Raw genomic sequence first — 24,732 nt, 5'->3', positions numbered from 1 at the left:
AGAATTAACCCTGTATCCAAGCAGGGCCTGACACTGGAGGGAGAAGAGTTATTATCCATGAAGATACAAACTGGGGAGCTTCACATGTCAGGCAGGAACCAGATGGAAAACATCAGCAGGAGAAACCTGCTCTGGCTTGGGTGGTTTGGCTGGGTAAAGCAGCCCCGTGGCTGTAGGAGGTGAAGGGAAGAGAGAAGCTCTAGGGATCCTGTCAGCCAAAACCTATTTTCTCAGTGGTGTGGATACCTCTGTTTGTAGTGATGAGGTGATGGTGATGAGGAGTGGGTGTAAAGAAACTTCATGCAGGGTGCTCAGGCCCCAGTGTCAGAGGACTTGGCTGTGGCAAAAAGTGCCTCTTTGTCCTCTTGAATACCTCATTCTTTGGACTACAAATAAATTCAGCATCAGTCCTTCACTAACCCCTTTAAGCACATTCCAGGATGTTACATGGAGTTTCTGCATCTCCTCTTACCCCTTCAGCCCCCACTACTAAATTAAGAGCCTGCTTTGACACAACATATTTTGTGAGTGCTCTGGGGTGGTTTGGTGTTTCTGGAGGCTGCTTTTGCTTCTCACAAAGCCCAGGTGCCGAGGCCGGGTGCCTGATGAGCACTGAGGGGCTCATCCGTGCCCACGGCGTTTCTGCTCCGCAGGCTTTCACGCTAAGCGATTTCAGTGTGTAACAGCATTACCAGGCTTTGGGTTTGTTGAAACAGTTGCAGCAAATTAAACTTTCTCCGGGGCCATAAGAGCATGTGTGCTCTTGGAGCGAGTGTGGGATCTGCCACCCTCCTGGGCTGCTTTCCAGCCCCTTGGAGCTAGTGGTTGTTGGACTGATTCCCTCAAGGATTCATTTACCTCTACTTACAGCTCAGCTGCTCGCTTCCCCCCAGGCTTTTGTAGATGAGGCTGAGTTGCTTTTAGCGCACAGGCTGCGATGGGCAGGGGGTGACTGTGAGTTCCTCCTCCTGCCTGCTTTTGTTTGCACCTCTTTAAGTTCATCTGGACACTCCTTTCAGCTGGCTGCCATACGAGGGGGCAGACCCAGACAGTGATTTACACACAGTGATTCTAGGGACAATTGTATTTTAAATGCAGCTTGGCAGGCTGGCATTTGCAGATAGCCAAGAAATAACACTGAGCAGCTCCAGAGCATGCTGCAACCCCACCTGTGACCAGCAGCACTTGTGCTTCTGGGGCAAGGTTGTGCAAAAACCAAAAAGCCCGTTCCTCAGTGAAGATATGACTTTATGCTTTAATTGCATCCCATTTCCCTCCCACAAGCACAATATAGTCTGGATTCCCTCAAGGACTTTTGCAAGCTCTTCCAAGGAGGGAAGGATCAGCAAGGCAAAGTTTGCTGCAAGCACCACATATATTTTGAAGTGTTTCCATCTTGCACCGATACCCATCTGTGTATTTCTGTGTAAGCATCTTCAATTCTAAGCTCTGATGTGCTAAAATATGTCCTAGGCAGTTTTGATGAGACACGACACTCCTAGATATGCATGTTAATGACAGGCTGACTGCCCAAATTGCTGCAGCATGTGTAACCCGGGTGTAGAAAAAGTCACCCCAAGCACTGTTGGTACAGGGCAGCTAAGCTGCTCTTCCCATCTGGACAGGACACACTAATGCAAAAAATACTCTCTTTATTGCATTTTCCCCCAATATGATCTTATCAAAGAAAGCCTGCATTTGGTATCTTTTATTCAGGACTCTATTTTACTAATTCCAGGTGACCAATGTACTCCAGAGTGGCTTTCTTAACATAAATCCCTGCAGTCCTAATGCGTTGCATGCAGACGGCTGAGATCTGCCCATCCCCACTGCTAGGGCTGCTCCAGGCCCTTCCCTCTCAGCCTTACATAAGAGCAGCAGGCAGGGAATAGGAAGTGAGGAAGATCAGCACCTTTGATGTTTACTTCCCCAGGAAAGGATTTGCCCAATATCCTTAATGATACAGCAATGTGAGTGAAAGGGCGCAGGTTCAGTTCATTTCCAACCAGCTTCCAATCGGCTGTCATGCCCAGATCTCTGAGGACAGGCAGGGGCCTCAGTGCTACACAGGTGCCTCACAGGCTTTCTGGGTCTAAGCATCTCTCATTAGCTGTTTGTTCCATGTTTCTGATGCTTTCTGCCCTCTGAAAAGCCTAAAGGGTTTCAGTGGTGTTTTAGCATGATGCTTGTTCCAAACCACAAGAGGTGGAGCACAGTGCAGGATGAGGTGAGGTGCTCAGTTTGTGAAGGGTTGGAGCTGATGCCGTGCTAAGAGGTTGGTGGAGCCTTGGTGTGTTCAGGATGCTCTTAGAGGTCCCCCTCAGGAAAAAACAACCTCCACCATCTTTCTAGTTCTGTTTTCCTTTGTTTTGCTGGCCCTCCTACTAATTTCAGAAGGGGGTTGGTTATAAGAAAGCAACTTTTGTATCCCTGTCTAGCTCAGGGGATGTGGTTTAAGCATCTGATAAGGTCCTCATTTGGCTATAAACTGGCCAGGACTCAGCTGTGAACATTCCTTCACATGCTGCCCCAGACAGAACGGTGTTGGTTGCCAGCAGCTAGGAGAGAGCTGGACATGTATTTAGGATCAAAAGCAGAGCACCAGCCCAGGCAATATGCAGCAATTCAGTTTACCTTGATGTGCTCTGGATCCTCAAAGAACAGGGGCAAACTGCAGCCTGCTCAGGGATGTAACCTGGGATGTCACTGAACAAATCCGTTCAAGGCTTTGGATGGTGAAGCATGCTTTTGTACCTGCATGTCTGCATGCAGGATGTGAGCTGAAATCCTCAGGCAATTCATGGGCTTGTCCTGCTCATCGGGGACTTCTCCAGCAGAGACACAGTGATCCCTGGTAGTTCTTTCCAAACCCAATTTGTTAGTTGTGCCCCAGCATCTCTCCAGCTTTGCTGCTGTTATTGCTGTTGTTAATAAGTGGCTTGTGAAACACTGGGAGGCAAATCAATATTTTGGTGGAGTTGGGACGAGAAGCCCTTCTTTATTTCCATGGTAACTACTCCCACTGTTTCAGGAAGCTCATTTCCCAGACAGCGCATCCGTCGACCTCACTGTGCCGGGAGGGATAACAGGGCAGGTGTAGATAATACTGGGGCAGGAATGGTGTTGGTGCCCTGTGGGTGTCTTCTCTGTATTTAAATATACAGCCTGCTGACATGTGGTCCTGCATGGCACTGCAGCCACACTCAGCAGGGAGAGGGAGTCGTGCCAGGAGGTGGTGCTGGCTGGTACTGGTCACCCTGCGAGCGCCTCTGGCTGCTCTCCATCCGACCTGGCAGCTGGGAAATCTCCGCTGCTGCAGGCTCTTGCTAACAGTTTAAGCAGCAATGATGCAGCACAGGCAGTTGTGCCCTGCAGTGACTGGGTGCTGGCTGCCGGCACACGCAGCTCTCCAGCCCCTTCCTATGGCTCTTCTTAAGGACTGAGGGAGAGGATGTTGCTGGTCAATCCCTTCCTTTCCTGTTCTCTTAGCCGGGAGCCTCTAGCAGATGGTGGATACGCTGAGGAAGGATATACATAATCATGTTTTATGCCCTTCCCTCCAAATGCTCACCAAAGCATATTAGTTTACATGGGCTTCATACACAATTGGCTGGCAAATGAAGTGCGGCCACCTCTTGGGGTGGATCTGAACATTTCCAAGCTGGGAGTGAAAAATAATAAAGCTGGCGGGTGAGAGTGCAAGTAAAGCTGGATGTGAAAGGGAATCGAGACATCGGGTGAGAGCATCTTTTTGCTGAGAGCAACATTGCTCCTCCGGCTGCTGCACTGTGCTTCTGCCCTCCACATGGGAAAGATGAACAAATATGGGGGGTTCAAGTTCAGAGGTCCTTGATAAATATAGGGAAAAGAAGGATTTGTGGCTCTGCCTGAAGTAATGATACTAAGAACAAAAGGGTTTGGTTCTGGATCTGAGAGTGATTCTGTGACCAGGGAGTGAGCGAGCTCAAGGTTCTCATCCCTGTTCCTTGGGGACCATTCCTTGCCTGCAATGCACCTAAGCCCAGGTGTAGGGCACATACCAACAGCTGCATGATGCGTTAAATGCGTGTTGCTTTTCATAATATATAGATGGAAATTTTCTGCTGTTAATAACAAGAAGGGTGAGAGTCACATTGCTGTGACAGACACTGGAGATTTACAAAACTACACACAACCTTTGGAAGCAAGTGACCCATAAAAGTATCCCAGGCAAAAGTCATCTTGATTTTGTTCAAGGTTTGAACATAAACAAATTTACAAAAGACACTTTTGGGCTGCAGTCTTCATGAAAGCTGGGTTTATCTGTTGCTACTCCAGTCCTTTTGTAGGATGAGAGCCCTAAACTTTAATGTTCATGTGGTCTGTTTCATAAAGAAGGTAGTATCAATTAAGGGTGCAAGGCATAAGCTCATCACGTGTTTCTCTGTTCAATGTTACCTTTGCAGCAACTGAGAATTTCTTGCTATCTATCTGCTAAGGTTGTGGTATCCCTTCCTGGGATGCTACCCTCAGGATCTCCAGCTCTTTCAATGGAGGCTTTAAATAGATGACTTGCAGTGAGATTTAAATCAGTATGGTTGAGATAGGAGTGTTATCTTCTCCCCTGCAAAATGTAGTCTTTTCTTACATCCAAAGTCATCAGACTGTTGGGAACACTGTGCCTATCTATGGTGTTTCACCAATGAACCATGGGCAAGGGACACTCACCAAAAAACACAGGACACTGCATGTGGTCTGCATGTAGGGCTTTCTGCTTTCACAGGGAAAGTCTGTCTTTTTTAATTTCCTGACAGGGGGTAAACTGTGTTTGTCAAATCTCTTTAGGAAAAAGACTGTTCCTGGGAGCTGGATTTGCTGTAGCTTTGCATCAGTCACTCGAGAGGAAACTCGCAGCCCTCGCTGAGCAGTGTCGTTTGTACTTCAGTTTCCAGGTCATACCCAATAAATTGCTCCTCATTCATGAAAGGTGAAGAAGATGATACTACAGGCAGTAAGCCTGTATGCATAATGATGGTATTTTACTGTACTTGTATTAGTCTCGGTCAAGGTCAGCTCTGCAGCTGGTTTGTAGCTCAGCAGAACCTACAGAAGTTGAAGGCTTTTCAGAAGTGACAGCAGGGACTCTGGCACCCATTCACTGTGTGAGTGCCTGGGCAGTGATGAGCTAGTTAACCTGGCAGTGGCATGAGTCCTCAAGGCCAGCAGGCTCAGTGGAAAGTTGCAATTAGAAAACATGTGATTCCTTTAAAAAGTTACTATTAGCATTTTCCAGGAGTTCTTGTGTGCGGATTCTCAGCAGCACAGCCTGCAACAAGGAGCAGCTAAGTGCTGCTAACGTGAGCTCTGTTGCACCACTCACTTGTGTTGGTCTCATTTGTAGGCACTGACCCATCTCCCTGCAGCAATCTCAGCCTTTTAGTCACTGTACATGTGTGGTTCTGCAGTCTCAGATCATACAGTCCATGTGCAGTTGAGTCTCGGACAAAAATAATGCAGTGGTAGAGGGAAAGCTGTAATTAGAGCATATGAGATACTTCTCCCTGTGTCAGGAAAGGAGGAGAAAGAGTTTCCAATAATTTGTGCTTTTAGCTGTTTCTTCTTCCACCTCTTCCTAAAACTGCCTGCTGCGAATCGAGAGCAGAGCTGCACTGCTTACTGTCAGCTACAAAGCATTAAGGGATCATTGAGAAAATAAGCTATTTATTCATAAACTTCCCTGGTAAATAAGTTACTTGTCGCTAATAGAGCTGGTGAGATCCTGGAAAACAAATATCTGAACATTTTGTGAAAGCTAACAATACAGGAGTCAGTGTTTTCAAATGTAACTCACCCAGATCCTTTCCATCCCATTTCCTTCCTACTGGCAGGAAGCCTTCACACCTCCTTCTGCAGAAGTGTTTCCCTATGGCTACTTCCATGTGGCAGCCAGTATGTTTAGCTGTCTAGAAAAGGTGGTTTCAAAGTAAACCAGAGCCCTCTCCTCCTGTTCCTCTTAGGTTCAAGTCAGGATTCCTACAACAGCCATAGTGACAACCTTCTCTGATATCTTCTCCGCGACCACTTCCATCTGGGTAGGCCAAGTTAACATGCTTTTGTCAGGCTGGTATCATCTTTCTAGGTTTGCTCCATCAATTGTTATAATTAATGCTTATTTTATTTAAAGTGTCAAATTGCTTCACTATGATGCAAAGGAGAAGTACTTCACTCTAGAAAACACTATGGTATATTTAGTTGGTATTGAGCTGCAGCTGCTAATAATGGATTTTAGAAACACAGTAATCAGAAGGAAATCAGCATAATATGACATGGAAATAAAGTGTCCTGACAGTATTAGGTGACCTGCTCTACTGCATGACCGCAACTGTTTGTGTCATTCAGTAACACAAAATTAATAATTCTCAAGCAACTGAAAGCAATAATAATACATTTTGGAAGGGAATTCAGTGGTTTTGAGTTGTCAAAAGCCATTTTAGTTCTTGTCTCAATCCCAGTAGCTCAGGTCAGACCAGCAAAAGTTGTTCTTTGGCTGTTCCTCCTCTAGTACTTCACATTACAACCTCTCCCGGTCACGCTTGGCATTGCATTGATGCAATCCATTGCTTCATCTATGTTATCCATCACTAAGCCTGGCAAGGGTGAGCTGCTGCATTGCTGAGGCATGGGAAGGGGTGGCTGCTCCCAGGGGTACCGACCTCCAGCACTGGGTGCAACCTGATGCAAAGCTTGAGGGAAGGCAAGGAAGTCCATTTTTCAGACCTGTTTGCTGCCATCAGCTAGCTGGCAAATGCGAGGCTGGGTTTGTTCTAGTGATAGAAGCAGAAATGAATAAGAAATTCCTCTTGCTGTTCGTGTGTCGTCATGTCCTGGAGTTCTCTTTTCCAAGCCTGGAACTGGTAGACTGAATTTAATGTTGTTATTTTGCTAACCTGAAGGAAAAATAATATTTTCATGCTGGTTTTAATCCTTTGTTTCAGCTTACCCCACCAGCACAAACTCCGCATGCATGGGATGCAAAAGCTAAAATGTCCTTTGGTATGACTGGCTTTATCAGAGTCCCAGCTGAGCTGGGGAGTTATCCCCATCACAGGAAGGAGCTGCAGTGTGTCCTTGGCCATATGGATCTTGGCATCCGTCTACTTCCTTTGCCATAGAAGTGGTGGCTGTGTTGTTTAAGGTCTTTTTTCTCCTGTGCTGGAGTTAAAGTGTAAGGGTTTCCATCGCTTTTGCTTGCCCAGCTCATCAGAAGGCAGCAGCTCCTGGAAAAGCCCTGGAAATTAGATGTTACAGAGCAAAAAACCTGTTTACCTTCAGTGCAAGACTGTGCAGGCAGCTGGCCAAGCCAAGTGCTTTCAGGCAGGAGCAGGCAAGGCATTAGATGGTGCTGATCCCCAGAAGTGGCCAAGTTGGGTGCAGATGAATACCCATCTCATGGTGCAAAGCCAGGGTGCCCTGAAAACCCCATCATGTGGAAACCAGCTCTGCCATTTAGCCAGCCAGCTAATTTCTTGTTGCTTAACCTCCTTAAGGCTTTTATTGCAATCCTCTTCGGTGGGTTAACTGTCACCCAACAGGGTTTTGTGAACCCTGGCAGTTTTCCTCCAAAGCCAGAAACTTATTGTATTTCTTGATGCAGGAGAAATCTGGTAAATGAATCACCTTGTCACACACAAGCCACGTCCTTTCAACAAGCACTGTCATCTTTCTGCGATATCGTTTGCCTTTGCTGCAGTTCAGCTCATGCTTGACTACTTTGCTGAATATGATGGACTTAAACATGTGCTAAGTGCTTTGCTGAACTGGGTCTTTCTCCTGATTTATGCCAAGGTAGATTAAAATAGAATCAGTCCCTTAAGTGGTCTGTGCCACGTGTTGTCAGCGTGCGGAGACACTGCGTCTATGCTTGTGTTTTAATTAAAGGTTCCACCTATTTACATGGAGTCAATCAATCTCAGCACAAAAACGTCTTTGCAGTTGATTAGCACCGTACTGCAGACAAATGGCATTAAGCACAAATGGCTTTTTTGGAGAAGTAATTCATCTACATAGAAATGAAAAATACAATTATTTTAACCGATGCCATTGTGTAATCAATCATGCCCAGCTTAGTGCCGGGCACTCTGCATGCTCCCCATGCAGGCAGGGATGCGTGGGCTTTTTTGGCTCTCAGTTGTGATGTTGGTGTTCACAGTGATGTGGCAGGTACCCAAAGAGCCCCAGCCATCTCCCCAGAGCCACCACCCAGTTCTACCCAGGCTGGGCAGGCTTTCTGAACCAAGGTTGGTGTTTGGAGCGGGGCTTGAGCCCCCTCAGTGGCGTCAATTAGATCAAACATAGAGCAGAGATGAGCAGAACATGGCTTCACTAATAGATTTTTAGTGGGCTGAAGGCTGATGGGTGTTTTAATGGGAAAACTCGGCATTCCAGCATGTTGGAACAGCAATAAGGCAGTCTATGGGCCATCATTAATATGCTCCTGGTGATTAAAATCACTCTTCCCTAAGACCTTCATCTCTCAACATACTCCAGGCATTTATTAGTGGTCCATTATATGCCCACTTCTATCTTACTGCTAAATTTGAACACTAATTAACATCATCGTGCTTTCTAAAACACAAATGGAAGTTGGTAGTATTTCACTATGTCTAGGCTCTGTCTGCAAGCAGCGAGAGCTGAGCTTCACCCGAAAAACCACCTCCATGGGCTCACGGGGCCAGTGATGGGAGGGTTTCACCTCCATGTGCCATCTCCCGGGTCTCACGGTTATGGGGGATATTGGTGGAAGCAAAACAATGACTTCATTTCCCGAAATGCTGGGGCAGTAGCCAGCAGGACTGCTTAGACGTCTAAACACTCGCTTAATTATCTGGCTGAACTGGGGCCCAGGGCTTGGGTTTGCTGCTATGAACTCAGCTTGCTTTCTCTGTTAGCCCAAAGCAGGGGAAGCCAGAGCTAACATAGAATGGGAAGGCTTACTGGTTCCAGCTCTCCCCTGTGCATTACCCTGCCTTCTCAGGAAGGAGAGAGTTCAATCAGCCTTTGAAAGTCAGTGAGAGATATTTTTCCCCCCTAAATGTCTTTAAATGTGTCTCTACTGCTGCAGTTCAAGCCCTACCTCCTTCTCAGCAGTAGAGAAAATGAACACCATCCCTTTCTGAAGCAGCCTTTTATGGATCTTGAGACTTTTACCATCTCTTCCCTGAGGCTTTTCCTCTCCTAAACTGAATTCTGCTCATTCCCTATGCACATCCCCATGGAGCAAGCACTGTGCTCCATATCCTTGCTCCCTTCCATCTCTGCTCCTCCTGCTCATTCCCACCCTGGGCACTTACTAGTCCCTATTAGTGTTACCCCTGGAAATATCTCCTGTTGGGATACTGGCTTTTTTTATTTCTTCTTTTCCAAAACCAGGGCATTCCTGCCTCATGTTGTTATTTCCAAGTCCTCTTCTGCAGGGCTGCTGCCTAAGCACTCATTTTGTGTCTTGTATTTTTACAGCTAATTATTCTTAGTTAAGTGCTATAGCTTCTCATGCTGCTGGATTGCTGCCTGCTTTATTTCATACTGCTTCTCCACTTCTACTAACTCTTCTCAGTGATCATTTGAGACTCTCTATAGTCTAATAACTTCTATTATTAGTCTTTAGAAACAGCAATATAGAAGACAGCCATTTTGATAGAGTCCCCAATAGTTTGAATATTGGATATGAGCAAAAGCATTAGAGGGAAAACCTCTCTAATGGGAAGGGAATACTCTGCTCCCTCATGCTTCTAGCCTTTGCTTGAGCTGGCTTTCCTTCTCAGACATGCATTTGTCGCCACCTCCTTGGCATTGCTCTAACTGAGAAGCAGGAGGGGGCTGTGTGAGCGGGGGTCCCACTGTGCCCCAGCACAGTGGAAGCAGAGGTTTTGCAGAAAGCTGAAATGACAGCACAACAGGGACAACGCCAGTCCTCACAGCATTAATACTCAAAAAGAATCTGAGTCAAAATCAGCTTAGCGCGGAAGCGGGCAGGCAAAGGTTTGGGATGTTGTTTTCCCCTTTGGGATTGCTTCTCTTTGGCTTTTTGGCTCAGCCTGAGTGTAGTATTAGTTTAATATCTGATACATCCTCTGTCAGGAGACTTGTTGGTGCTTTTGCGAGGGATTTGACACTGTGTATATTTCTTCTGCTGCCAGCTTGTTATGATCCTGCCCTGTCATGATCTGGGTTTTAGCCTTTGCAGCTGAGGTATAGATTGGCATCATGAAGCAGCAGAAAATTAAGTCCAACTTCTCAGCAAAGATAAGCAACAATGTGAGAGCGGAAGCGGGCTCAGGCTCAGCAGTGAGCACAGCGCTTCCCCTGGAATGGCAAAGACAGAGAAGGTGTTGGTATGAATAAAAGCTGGGTGCCAGGGAGAGGCTGTCAGTGACATTACTACCTGCCACACGTGTGTAAAGTCATCAAACAGCGGGTGGGCGGCCGTGACAGCCCTGGGAAAGACATCTCTATTAGCGCGCTCAGCGCCGTGTTGGTACGAGGCTGCAGCACGTTAAGGGGCAGGCAGGCTGTTCCACTTGAGGTGGAAAATGATACATTCAGCGACTGGAGTAATTTGATTTGGCTGAGGTTCACGGTGTTTTGGAATCTGATGTGAGTCTTCCTACTATTGGATACTGCCCCAGATTCCCAATGCTGCAGCATATTGCATCTCCCTTTTGGGCTGCATGGAGTAAATGAGCTTCTGAGCCTGATGGTATGGATTTTGTACCCAGATGGGCAACTTCTCTCATTTTCTGTTATAATCTGGATTTCAAGACTGCAAGAAAATACAGCAAGCACAGTATTCCTGCACCATCTGATTTATAAAAGCAGTCAGTGATTGCATCTAGTAGCCCTTTTTCTGTCCCAAAAGTATTCTGCCCGTCTGATGAAACCTGCTTTCTAGAAGTAGCCTTGGCCAGCACTGGTTTTGTACTGGAGAGGTTTCCAGGAGCAGGATTTTTTTTGTCAAGAGGTTTATTGAGGTGCTGCTCCTAGAGCGGAGAGGTCTGCATGTGACAGAGTACACTGGCTCACTAGGATTGAGCCCGAGACCTGAAAAGTATCAGTCTAGATAGGCAAAGAGCCCATCCCAGGCAGGTATGCAGAGCCCGGGGGGGAGCCACCACAGGCACTTGGAGGAAGAAGCCGTGCGCGCTGGAGGGGAGAGGAAGGAGCGCTGTGAATACTGGCTTAAAATGAATTCCCATGTGCTGTGTGCGCCGGCAGCTGGATGCTGTCTAGCTGCAGCCACCCTGTTAAACTGCTTTCCTTCCCCTGCTGAAACAGGGATTGACAGTTTGCACAAGCTTAATGGTTCGTGTAAGCGAGGTGCTTTGTGCTGGGCTGCGGTGGGTGAAAGCTCGGAGGCGGCGGTGAGACTGGTTACAGAGAGGCTGTCCTCTCCTGGAGCTGCTTGGGAACGGCTCAGCCTCAGTGTGGGACCCAGGGCGCAGTGGGGCGACAACGACTCTGCAGCAAAGCCTGCCCCAGGCAGAGCGTGGTGAGGGCATGCACCTGGCTGCCTGCACTGCCAGGGACACTCAGGTTTTGCGCCAGCTTTTAATTGCATTAGTTTAATTACAGGGATTTTGGGGTGTAGTGAGGCCCGTGAACATCTCCCTGCACACCAGCTTCATCAGGGGACCGGCAGTCCTGCTTTTCTCCAAGCAGCTGCTATCGTGATGATTAGGGGCCTGCAGCAGAGCCAGGTCCATCAGAGGACCAATAGTTCATCAATGGACTCTATTCACTGATGGTGGTACCTGCCACTGGTGTTCTGTCCAATCGGCTGTAGCCATTTTCCCCATGAACTCTGCCTTTCTCAGGTTTACAAGGGGTTTTAAAATCAGGCCAACCCTCCTGGACCAAGGATGGTTGGAAGAAGGGATGAGAAGCTGGTGTGTGGCCCTGCTCTCTCCCAGGCCACAGGCACATACATCCTGGTTGAAGCAGTGCTGGTAAATGGTGTGCAAAGCTGTGCCTGGCTGACATGGGGTATCACTTGTTCCTTCTGTGTCACCAGAGATGAACACATCAGTGGGGTTTAGGCAATTTTAGCGCTGCCTTAGCTACTTTAAAGTTCCTCAGAGTGTTACTACTATTGGCCCCCATGGCTTGAAGTTGAGCTTAGGATCTGGGGTTTCAAATTGTTTAATTCCTCCTTGTTCCCTGCAGTGTTTTGCTCTGCTACCACTTGACCTCCATTTCCCATGCAGTAATAAGGTCAGCACATGGAGCAGCTCTGCCTTCCTCCCACCAACCCTCCCATCTTGCTGGTCCCTAGAGCTTTCATTGCTTATTCCTTCCATTTTCCCACTTTGCACTGTTTAAAAACAAGGAAGCAAGAGCTCCCTGGAGCCAAACGCTCATTTGCTGGCAAGGACTGTCTGTTAATCAATTAAAGCCCTGCAAATGTGTTTTCAGCAGAGTGGATGATTAAGATGCTTTCTGTCTCTAATGCATACCTGTAGTAGGCTCGCCTGCATGTGAAGGACAGGTGTGAGGGCATGGAGATCCTGCAATTCTGCTTAGTCGGGGGTTAAGGTTGGTGAGGGAAGGGGAAGAGGTTTAGCAGATGCCAGTCTTTGCCTAATGGAGGTTATTTCCTGAGGATACTCTCCAGGGCAGGGTCTTGCCGATCTGCTCTGAAGCATCTCCCCAGGGACTGTCATAGGCAGAAGAGCTCCTCACCAGGACAGGGAAGCAAATGGGCTGATGTGGAAGATATTCAGAAAAATCAACAGAAAAGATACTGATGACAGCACTGAAGCAGCATCAAAAGTGTGTTCATACCCAGGCAACAATTAATCATTGTCAGTAAACTGGGGTTCATGCTTGTGTTTTTGCACTCTGCTGTCAGAGCAAACCTCAGCTGTGGGAACCTGCTGGCCCTTCTAAACATCACTTTAACTTCCATCGCTGACCTCCTTTTCCAGGCATGAATTTGGGTCATTTTGGAGCCTTAAGCACGGGAATCAAAGTGACACAAACCACTTGTCCCGCAAAAAGGTTCTGGGCCTGGTGAGGCGTGTGCTGTGCCCTTGTTGGGTCTAAGTGTCCTCTGCCAGGAGCACACGACATCCCTGTCCCCAGCAGGGCCCCAGGTAAAGCGCATGGTTTCTTTAGAAAGTGTAAAACCAAACCCTTCAGTTGCCCATGCACTTGAGGATAATGAAAGCACCTCCAGAGATAATATTTTTTAAAGCAAAATAAATCAAGCCAATTAGTGATTATTTTATTTATATATAGATATTTAGTATTTTAACAACAAGGTTTCACCCTGTCACTTAGTCCATAAAAAGAACTGAAAGCGCTGTGGGCAGAGCAGAGCCCTGCCTTACAGCTGCCACCAGAGAGCATCCTTGTATACTTTTTCCGTGGGAACTGCGCTGAGCTGGGAAGTAACCCATCTTTCAGCAGCCTGTCTCTTTCTAAGCGCTTCCCAGTTAGTTAAAGATACAATAATTGAAACTTGTCTATCAATCATGTTACCAGACAAAACAACGTTGTTTCTCTTCTCTTTTTTTCTCCAAAGTACTGTAGCTTGATCTGCTTAACAATGCGAACAAAGATGCCAAGTCAAAAATCCCACTTAAATGTTTTCAGGTATAAAAGCACATCATCTTTGGGGAGGGAAGGTGCAAAATTCATTGTTTAGAAGAGCTCTAGGGGAATACTTAAAAGGCAGAAACAATGCCAAGAATACAGTATGTGCGCAAAAACCATCTTTTGGGATGATTAACCCCCCCCCCTGCCAAGAATGTGTATGTCTGCACATCTGTATCCCCCTCATCCAAAGCAGCTGATGTACACGTCCGGTGGAAATCCCCAGAGAGGGGATTTAGCTTTGACTCCTCTTTGTGCTGGCTTGGAGTATAAAAGCATGCTAAAACTAGGTTTGCCCTTTGTGGATGCAGGGGCAGGAGGGCAGGGATGGGCGGTGCCTCTGAAGCACATTATTATAATGAATATTTTCTAATGAATTAATGAAGTAAATGAGTTATTGTCTGTTTTCCTGAGCATATTTTCCCTTTCGGTATCCAAGTGTTCCCCAGTACCAGCTGCCTGGAGGTGGAGCAGCCACCTCAGAGCTCCTCCACAGCATTCTAGTGCACTTTGCATTTATACATTTGTCATCAATACACTTATCCCCAGAAATCCTTGACTGGGCCATGGCATGTGTCCCCGTAGGTGGGTGACACTGAGGGCTGCGGCAGGAATAGCTTGTGTACTGTTCAATGGGCCAGGAACATCTGTGCTTTGCAGTGAATAGCTTCCCAGGTTTCTTTCTCTTAAAAGCTTTAAAGCTGTTGAGAGCTTTTAAGTTGTTTCAGTCAAGACAAAAAAAAAAGCAGATTTGTATCTTACAGGGCTAAAATGTGGCAGCTCCTTCGGGCTAAGGGGGACCTGTTGTCCTAGTGGCATCACACAGCGAAGGGTTCTCCAGAGCTTTCTGCTTTTCAAGCCGGGCTCTGCATTGTTTCTTATTTTGCTCAATGATTTTGAATGATTTTGCTTGGGTTTTTTTTTTGCAGCAGTGTTGCATTTGGTCTGTATTTTTATGTATACAATTATACAAACTGATTTGGCAGAGGATCAGGTCTAAGGTTGCAGAGTGGAAGAGCAGAAGACATATCTCTCAATGCAAATCATTTCCCTTTCTCAGTCAGACAAGGAAAAGGGAAAGAAGCAGTGAGAGGCACCAGCACTTTTAGAACTGCTTGAGCAACAGGGGGACCAGCACGCTGTGAGTCACACATGGGGATGTCACTGGGGATGTTTCTGGAAGCTGCCCCTTCCCGCATTGCCATTAGCGCTCCCATTTGCAAACATTAACCAGTGGTTTTAGAAAGGTTTGAAATTAGTGGTCTGTTAGTTAGTGTGTGTTTCCCTCTATGCAGTCTGCTGAGAATACCACAGCCATTATGGCTCATAGACACTGTCCCCAAGATGACTTATGCTTCTGGATGAGTACAATTCAGTTAACCGAAACACAGTCATTAACCAAAATGTGGTCATTACATCCTCATACCTGTGACGTTTGCCACCTCCTCTGGGTGTTGTTCAAGTTCACTTGGGATTTTACCAAATACCTAGCAGGTGGGAGGAGGTCCTGGAGCTGCCCTTTCCCTGCTGTGGTCCAAGCTATGAAAATGCTTCAGTTAGGCTGAAAGTGGGGTTTTCCTTCAGCTGAAGTCTTTGAACTGTGAATACAGAGGTCTATGACAGAACAAGCATGTTTCCAGAACTTCTTATCATGCATGGTTCTGGTTAGATGTTCAAAAAGATTCAATCTGTGGTTGCTACAGTTTACTTTTCTTCTTTCTCCTTGCAGAAATTTCCTCAGTTTTTGAGTTAATTCCAAATTTGTTGCAAGAAACTCATAAAGTTGCTATTGCTCAGTCATTCCTGGTCTCCTTATCAATATAATATGAGGATAAGCAAAGTTCATGGAAACTGCCTACACGGGAAGAATGAACAAGGCAGCATTTCTGAACACTGGTTCTTTCAAAGCTTCTTTGTTCAGAGAAAGGGAAAACAACCTGTAAAACTTCATCCTGACAAAGTGAGCTGCAGATTTAAGGCTATTGAAAAGAGTCATCTCTCCAGATGTAGGTTGGCATGTGGGTTCACAATTGCAAATATGACTTATGATTCATCCCAGAGTACTGGTGATGGGGGGAGAGAGTCTATATTAGGAGAAATGCTGAATGATGAGGGACAGCTCACAAAGTGAAGAACATGGAGAAAGAGGTCATATGAGATGAAATGCTTCATATTGCCAGGAACATGTTCATTTACTGAAAGAGAAGAAATTTCAAGTGATTTTCATAAGGGGCAATATTCATTTCTCAGCAGACAGGCATCTCTGGGTTTGCTTTAGGTTTCGAGCAGCATCCTACCAGCCTATTGGGTGCCTCTCCAGGGCACATTGCTGCTTCCGCAGCCTTGGGTGCCTTCAGAGGTACAACACAACTATGTCTGGAAAAAACCTGATCCTGCCCAAGAGGCATTTTATACCAAGTGCGTCGTAATATTCAAAAAACAAGTGAACAGTTACAAGGCTCCTTACAAACAGATTGTGATGTAAATGTAAACCCTTGTGATTCAAGCTATGCAACATCCTCTAATCATCTGAGGCATAGGAAGATTTTTCTCTGATTTTCACTTTTTACTCTAACTTTAATCTAGGAGGCTGCTGCCTTGTGAAGAAGTGCTGCTTTAGAACTAAGATGCAGGGTGTGGAGAGCCATCAGCTTGATCATTTTGGCATTTCCAGGGGTGCAGCATTGTGCACTCACCCTCAGCAAAGATGGCTCTGCACTACCCCTTGCCTTTTGTTTGAACTTACTTTGAAGACATTTCCCCCCCGTCTTGAGTCTCATGAAAGATAAAAGTCCAAAAGACAGCCACCCTTCTTTGATGTTCTGCCTTCAGAAGACCACCTTGGCATGCCAGCAGCTTAGGCAAGTGGTGTCAGCCAGCTAGGACATGTGTCACCTGTGGGAATGGCCAGCTGGAGCAAGAAGAGAAAATACTGCTAAAGAGAAGAATTGGAGGCAATTCACCTGGGAAAAGCAATGTAGGCACTTTTATTGGTGGTGGTGTAAAGCTTTTGCCTCAGTTTTGCCCCTCTTGCAGCTGCCTTGAGCTTTGGGCAGCTCCCAGCTGTAGCCAGCTCCCCACCATCCCAGCACTCTGTTGTCTGGATCTCTTCTCCACTGAGCCAGAGGGATTACCAGCCGCTTTGAATACCCTCACACAAAGCAGGGAGTTAAACTCTGAACTTCCATCTGTTCATAATGAAACATTTTCACCGGCTGAATTTGACTAATCTAGTGATTACTGTTGGGAGAGAGCGATCTCTTTGAGTCCTCCAGCTGGTCCTGCATGGAAAGCCTCTTGCCTTGCTGTAAGGGGCTGCAGTCATTTCCTCTGTGCTTTTCATCTAATTTTGTCATAATAATTCAGCAAGTCCACTCTGGCCAGCTGTTCCTCAGGCCTCCTGGCCCGCATTGCTTCCACGAGGCTGCTGGTGAGGATGTTGAATCAATCCTTCCAACAATTTTGCATCTGTCCTCGGCTCTTGGAGTTGTTCCAGCTGTTCTGAATATACAGCTGATAATTTACTAACACCCCCCGCAGTGATTCACTAGCCTGTGAAACCTCCTCACTGTGCTCCAGTTTCTCACTTCCCAGGCTGGCGACAGTCATTGAAAATATTGTACAAGTGACAGTTCAAATGAATTAGCAGTAATTTAAACTCTTGGTAGCAATTTACAGATAAGCTGGGTTTTGCCTGGTGTTTCCTTGCGCAGCAGGATGTGGATTTCTCTGGGATATGATGTTATCTGAAGTCTTCTTCAGTGAAAGCTGTCGGGCATCTGGTGGTAAGGCAAACTCTGCAGTGTGGACAAGAGATCCTGAAATGGTGCTTGAGAGATCCTTGGAATTGTTTAGCCTAGAGAAGATAAAGCTCTGGGGAGACCTTGCTGTGGTTTTTCAGTACTTAAGGTGTGCTTGTAAGAAAGGTGGGACAAATATTTTAGCAGGGCCTGTTGCAACAGGACAAGGGTTAATGGTTTGAAACTAAAAAAGGGGAAATTCAAGTGAGATATAAGGAAGAAATTTTTTTTAGGATGAGGGTGTTGGAACACTGGAACAGGTTGCCCAGAGAGGTGGTAAATGCCCTACCTCTGGTAATGCTCAAGGTCAGGTTGAATGGGGATCTGAGCAACCTGGTCTAAGTTGAAGAAGTCACTACTCACTGCAAGGGGCTTGGACTAGATGATCCTTCCAATCCCAACCATTCTATGATTCTGTATCCCCAGGGAGACAAGATAGATCATGAGGAAGCCCTTTCAATAGGTTCCTTTTGCTCACCAGTGGCTCTTCTCTTGGGGCGACTTTGTGGAAGCAGAGAGAGTTAAAGTGCTCTGTTCACAACCACCCTGACTGCAAATATTGTCTTCTCTCTTTGTTATTTATTGAACCACAAATGTGGTCCCTGATTTTTCTGGACTAGTTTTCTTCAAATACTTCTCCCATGCTGTGCCACGCTCTCTGCTTGCTGTATGCTGTTGTGCATATCCCCCTTTTACTCCTTCTCTGGTTTTGGCCTCTACTTTGCAGAAGCATTTGGCAGATAGCACAGTGAGGAATCTCCAACTTTGCCCTCTTTTATATCTCCAGATAGAAATATGGACGAGAATGCAGCAGCTTCTTCTCCTCTGTGCCTTGATATTCTCTTCCCTTCCAATTGACAGGAAAAGTCTGGCTATAGCTTTCCAGATGCTGTACTCTCTTAAATCCTCCCAGAGATGCCGAGGCATTGGTCCACGCTGTAATCACTGAAGGATTACAACCAGTGTCATTCCATATTAGTAGGATTATTAAGTAAAATTGGCTTATAGGATCCAGCATGCTGGCAGCTTACCCCAGCTGAACAATAGCTGCACGTCCCTTCTGCACACCAGCCCCTGTGCTGCCTTTCTGCCAGGCTTTCCATTGATTTTAAATTTCACTATTTGCTTTTAAAGCACTCAGGGGCTTGGGGGTTTCCTACATCATTAATTTATTGCTTTCCTCAGAGCTAGGACAAGCTTCAAGATGTTCATCCGTCAGCTTGTTGTCAGTGTCAGGGTTTTGCACAGAAATTTCAGCAATGAAATGCTCTAGGGCCAGCACTGGTGCTGTTCAGTCAAAATCTGAAGGTTGTTTGCTCATGACAACTTGGTTCTGCTCATCATAAGCTGTCCTCAATTCAGAGGAGACAGAGGTGGCTGCTGCATCATATTCAACTCCCTGCTGTTGCCGGCACTGTGGTCATGCACAGTGCAGGACAGGTGATAGAAAGATGCTGTCCAGCATCCTCCAAATTTTGTGGAAACCAGTTTTGTCCCTTATGTCGTCCCCAGGTGCCCAGCGTGAGCAGAGTGCTGGGTAGCTTGGAAAGACCCTTTTTCTGAGCTTATTACTTCCATTTTTCAGACTTTCTGGAGGGAGAGGAAAAGCACCAGGTTTTCGCAGCCTTCCAGTCACCACATGAAAGAAGTCTTTGAAAGCTTCAATCAGAGGGGTGATGTTCCCATGGGAAGGCTGATAGAGGATGTGCGAGGTTTGGTACTGCAAGAGAATACTGTGCTGTGGTGGGCACCCAGAAAAGTAGGTAAAAGTGCTGCTGCTCCATCTCAGGCTTATCTTTAATGAACTTTCTGTTCTCCCTTTTACATTACTGGGATGTGTAACTTGGTTTTCCTTATTAATGACGAAGTAATTGGTTACAGCACAGGGTCTGTGTCCATTAACACATCTGCTCAAAGACTGCTTGTACTTTCTGATACATGTTTTGCGCACAAGCAACGTATTTGTTCCTTGTCTGAGTGTGTGCATTATCTAATACACCTCATCTCCTCATTTGAATTTTAAACAGAAAACTAATAAAGAAGATTATTGCACCATGGCAATAACAATGCTAATTGATCACTGGCACAGCAATATCTTGGGGATGCTTGTGGAAGTTACGTTGGTGAATTCTTCATTAAGTGCGTAAGGGCTTTTAATTGTAACAGAGTTCCTGCCTTGGATAAAGAGCCCCTTGACTTGGTCAAGCTTTATACATTTATCCACAGTATAGCACATAAATTGGTAGAATTAAGTGTGGCCTATTTTTATTCTGACTTGCTACTATCACAGCAATAACCTTTGCTCCTGGCTTCACTTCAAGGCTAAATACTGTGCCCAACCCATATCCAACCTGCGGTCCATGATCATTCCCATTTTGCCCACAAATGACCCAGGAAGGTTCATTGCCAGGTTAGAGAGCCAGAGGAAGGGTACAGAGAAAGTTTAGTCGATGCTAAACACAAACAAAGATGCCAGAGCAAAGCCAGTGACCTGCTGGAAACTGAGGATGGAATGTATGAGAGCTGTAAATCTTAGTTCTAAAAATCATTGATCAGAATTAAAATTAAGACAAGACAAAAGAGCACTGAGATGATTCAGGTCTTGTCCAAAGAATTCAATTTAAAACTGTAACTTTGAGAAGCTCTGGGTTGGTTCATTCCGTGTTTGTGTAAGCAGCCGGTGTGAGGATTACTGCAAGAACAAAACTCTGTCTGGCATTCTTCCAGAGGGGCTGCGTGAGGTTAGAGCTGCATAAGTCTCCTCTGTTGTGCTGAGGAGCTTTGCTAAGCTGCCTGACACCGCTTGATCCTTCTGGATATAGAGAAGCTTTCCATCATCTGCAAAGAATTAGAGGTTATATGAACAGCATCAGGAAGAGTATCAATGTAAGCAAATTACTGCACTGATGTGTGTGTTGTGAAGCATGTGCCTGGAGCAGTGTGCAGCTCTCCCTGTGGGTCAGGTACCACGGAGTAACTCATGCTGTACACCTGTATCCGAGTAGTGACCAGACACCCAGCAAGTGCCACTGGAGCTCTGAGATACCCAGAAGTCTCTGGCAGTGTTTTATACCCTCCCCTGCTGTGAGAGGTATGGCCAGCTGCTATGAATTGAGTATTGAACCCAAACAGAGCCCCAGCCCTCATTAAAACCTATACTCGTGACAACTTCTAGACATGCTCTCAGACTCACCAGCTTCCCGCAGTGCAAACACATCACTCAGGGCCAAGTAACCACATTGGTCCTCTGTGCAAGTGTACGTACTGCTCAGGCACAGTGGGGATAGTGGAGCATCGAGCAGCTCGGGGGCTTGACCAGAGGCTGTGGTTCCAGAGAGGGACAGAGGTTGGAGAAGGGGCATAAGTGCACATCACACTCACAGCTTCTTGGGCAGGGCTTTGATGGGAGGCTTTCTGAAAAAGAACATTGTCCATAGGATCTGTTTCTGCCCTGAGAAAAAGGCTTGGTGTCCTTTTGGTGTAAATAGGGTGAAATGATGCATGTATTAAGCTAATCTCCTCTTCCAGTGTTAGACTGCAGTCCAAGGGGCAGGAGCATTGCAAGACTTGACTTGTCTTAACTTCTTAAAGACTTCATGTTTTAACAATTCCCATCAGTCCATTGAAAAAAGTCCCAGGGAATTCCTGAATTTCATCACAGAGCTAATTGTGGTGCTTTCCACTTTCCCTTGTCTGAATCTCTCTTACCCTTCCCACCTCTGCCCAGCCCTGGGGTGCTGCTTTTAGAGGGACTCCTTCCTTACTTTGCCTTATGTCAACTTTTGCTGTGTCTTGTGGACCTACGGAGTGGTGCTAGTGCTTTCCTGGGTGCTCTTGGAGGCCAGGGGGCCATCACTTGCCCAGCTAAACACATAGTAGGGCTCCCAAAAACCTATAGTACATGTAGCTACAGCATGATTGCATCTTGCTTGCTCTCTGTGTCACAAACTGTATGCAAAGGATGAAACAAATAAATGAATAAATCATTGGCGTTGTAACACTGCAGACAACTGGAAACATGATATAAATACTAAAGGCTGGATCTATGCTTCCCAGCAGTGTTTGATGTGGGCTACAGCTACCCCAAGGGACTTCTGGTCCCTGAGGACCTGATTTACGCCAGTGCTGGAGATCAAAAGCCAGGATGTGGTGTTGCACAGCTATAATAATGGCTGTCCAAATTTCATTCAGCTCCAGGTCTGGTGAGACAATGCTAGAATGCAGCCATTGGCAGACCAGGAATTAAATGATTTGTGTTGGCTGGCTTAGGGAAGGGATTCACTGTTTTCATCACATGCCAGTACTGTTTCAGCCATGTATGGAGGAAAAGAAGAGGCTTTATAAGGGTTTATGAATTGGCTGGACACCAGAACTTAAGCCCTGCTAAGTTGTAGTATTTATCCTTACAAAACTCATCTTCCAGTTGCGGAAATAAATAGGGCTGGATTCCTGTCATGCAGACGGGGAATGCTGTAACCACTGGTGAGAGCTCCAGATACTCCAACATGCAAAAAATCATTACATAAAGCCCCAAAGTGCCAGATGTGTTGTTAATAAGTTCATTTATTTACTTTATAGAATTTGATTGTGACAGCCATTAAGCACGGTCTGGGCACTGGCTCTTACCAGGGTGGAGTGTTTCTACCTGGACAGGGGCATCTCTTATTTGCTGGTTAAGCAGATTAGGGGCAACCCTAGCCCTAAGGAGACCAAATGGTGGATGTCTCCTCTAGCACAAAGCAAACCTCCAAATCCATATGATGTTTCCACACTCAAGATCTCCAGCACAGTGTGCTATCTGAGGGCCTCTTTGCTGGGTGTCACAACCTGGGATAATGGTTTGAGGTTTCTTCCACTTGAAAATTTGTATCCCTAGGTATTCTGGATTGTACCCTCAAGAAAACAGCATCTAAACTGTAGATCACTGAGAATTAGCCTATGGCTTCCACAAATATGAATTTAAATAGCCTATTATCTCAAAGCACTGTTAATGTTATTATTCCCACTTACTAGATGCATGCTCCATACTGAATATGCTTCAAATTCATTAGCTTCCATTTTATGTTGCATAAATTTGTAGTCTGCCCTTTTTAAAGAGAAGATGAAACCTGAGTGTAAAATTTCCTGAACAGTTCCAATGTAGCTTAATTAGTAACTTGTAAGGATTTTGCAAGCCTCTGAGATGGCTTGAAATGCTTGAGTCATTTTATTACAAGATTTGGAGTTAGTGTTCCAGATTAATAATACATATGAGCATTTATTAAACTCTAGGCAGCACTTACAAACAACAGCAACAAAAAAAGGCTTATCATGCCTGTAACAGCCTTAAGGAGGAAAAACTTGTGAGTGACTCATCTTCTGCTCTCTTTTCCTTCATGTTCAGTTGAAGCTGAAGTTCTGGGAAGGGGCTGAGCCCCCTGGGTGGAGGACAGGCTTCATTTTATAGACTGCTCTGTTGCTCCCACGTTTTCTCCAGAGGACAAGTAGATGGCAACATTGAATTTGGAGTGCTTTGCTTGGGATGTGGAGAAGGGGTCTTCTATTGGTAAGGGACTTACTTCATAAATGTAATTTCCTATAACAGTGTTAAAGATGGGCACTGAACTTTTAGGTACCATTTTCTTTTGCTAAAGAAGGAGGGATGAGGATCAGAGGAGGCTGGTTCTTGATGGCTCTGCTATGCCACAGCACCCCGTATGGCTGATTTGGTACAGATCACTGACCCCTCCAGTACTTGCTGAGGCACATGCAGTGGCTGATGTACAAATGAATGTGGGTTTTTATGTTAGTGCATAAAGAATCAAGGGTCTCTGGTTTATCGACCACTTCTAGGAATACCTTCTTGACAGGCAGTAGTTCTCTATAAAAAGCAGAGCAAATCTCCCTATAGGGGGATTTAAAACTTTCTCGACTGAGTTTTCTTCATGCGATCAAACTTTCTCCAGATCCAAGTGAGAGGAATAGCACCAAAAATATATCAAGGTGCCCATTTATGTTAGCAGAGATTCTTAACCAGGCACAGCTGGAGAGAGACAGAAAGAAGCAAGTAATAAAGTTAAATAAAGAAGGAGACTTCTAGCTTGAAAGTGGAGCCTTAGGAAGGAAATTTAAAACTGGCACGACCATATGACAGTGCAGGACCACTGGAGATGTCCAGCAGCAGCAGCAGCAAACATGTGCAAACGTGATGAATCCATAGGCTGTTCTCCAATGCCTCAGACACCTTCATTGAAAGTGCAATGTGAAGCTGGCTGGGGAAGGGCAGGCTTTTCCTTAAAGATATCACAAGGCTTGCAGTAGCGATGAATGCAAATGTAGTCAGAGAGCCAAATCCATCTCCGTGTGTAAAGGCTGTGTATAACTCAATGAACTAGAGGTTGCGAGATGCATCAACCTAGTGCTGGCTCTCTCCATGGGACTAAATTTCCTTTAAACTGCTTTCACGTGGTGTGCAAACTGGAAAGGGGCACGTTAGTGCTGCTCACAGCGGGGCCTGCAGTAGAGCAGCAGCAGTAAGAATGATTCAGAATAATAAACCTTGTCTTCCCGGGTGAGCGCAAGTGAACAGTGAGCCAGCAAAAGGGAATGCTGAGGGAACATCTCTTGGAGAGCGATGAGGGAGCAGCCGGGGCTGGTTGAGGGGGGCTGTGTGCCAGGGAAGGGGGTGGTCTGCTGTATATTCCCAGTGCTGTGCTACCAGAGGCTGTTTTATCCCTGCAAGTGAGAAAGGAAGGAGCTGTTTGGAGGAAAGACTTCTGTTCATTGCTAATTCATCCTCTGAGGCTTGTACAGCACATCCTAAAGTCCCTGTCTGAGGGCTCTCCTGGGTCCCAGGGTGAGAAGTGCTGGTGGGAGAGCGCCACTGCACAAGCTTCCACTTATTTTGTTTGTGCTATTTACGTTCCTTCCAACTCTGTCTCTCCCCTGCTTCTTGCTCTGTCTCTGATACAGCCCATCAGAAATGTCTCAGAGGGTTTTCACCAAATCATGGAGAGGGCTGGAACCTGCTGGGTTGGTCAAAGCCTTCTCCTGAGGTTTAGGAGAAGGCAGTGGAGAAATTCAGCTGTATCTAGCATGCAGTGAATGTGGACTGGTGCACAATCATTTTGAACTTTGTCTATTCAATTAGTATTGGTATTATGAAGGAAATGTAGATCCTGATAAAGATGGTGACCAGTTTCTTTTTTAAGGACATTTGGGTCAAGATCTCCCTTTTGTCAAATTCATTACTCACTTTCTGGGCATTCTTGTTATCCTCTTGTTATGTTCAGCTACAAGATTGGTGGACCTGACTGTGTTGGTT

General features: G+C 46.0%; 1 long non-coding RNA gene across 1 annotated transcript in view; it reads left to right on the top strand.

The window, feature by feature from the left end:
- The window catches only part of LOC130606498 (uncharacterized), a 51,838-nt gene extending 27,325 nt beyond the window's left edge, over positions 1-24,513 (top strand). The window contains exon 3 of the long non-coding RNA XR_008973984.1: positions 24,381-24,513. This is a non-coding gene — a long non-coding RNA (uncharacterized LOC130606498). The remainder of the gene's footprint in view (positions 1-24,380) is intronic.
- The last annotated feature ends 219 nt before the right edge of the window (positions 24,514-24,732 follow it).

This window comes from Pezoporus wallicus, unplaced genomic scaffold (assembly GCF_028554395.1).
Source record: "Pezoporus wallicus isolate ANWC-B61680 ecotype Strahan unplaced genomic scaffold, APGP_CSIRO_Pwel_v1 contig_7073, whole genome shotgun sequence".
NCBI lineage: Eukaryota > Metazoa > Chordata > Aves > Psittaciformes > Psittacidae > Pezoporus > Pezoporus wallicus.
This window is presented reverse-complemented; position numbering and strand designations above follow the sequence as displayed.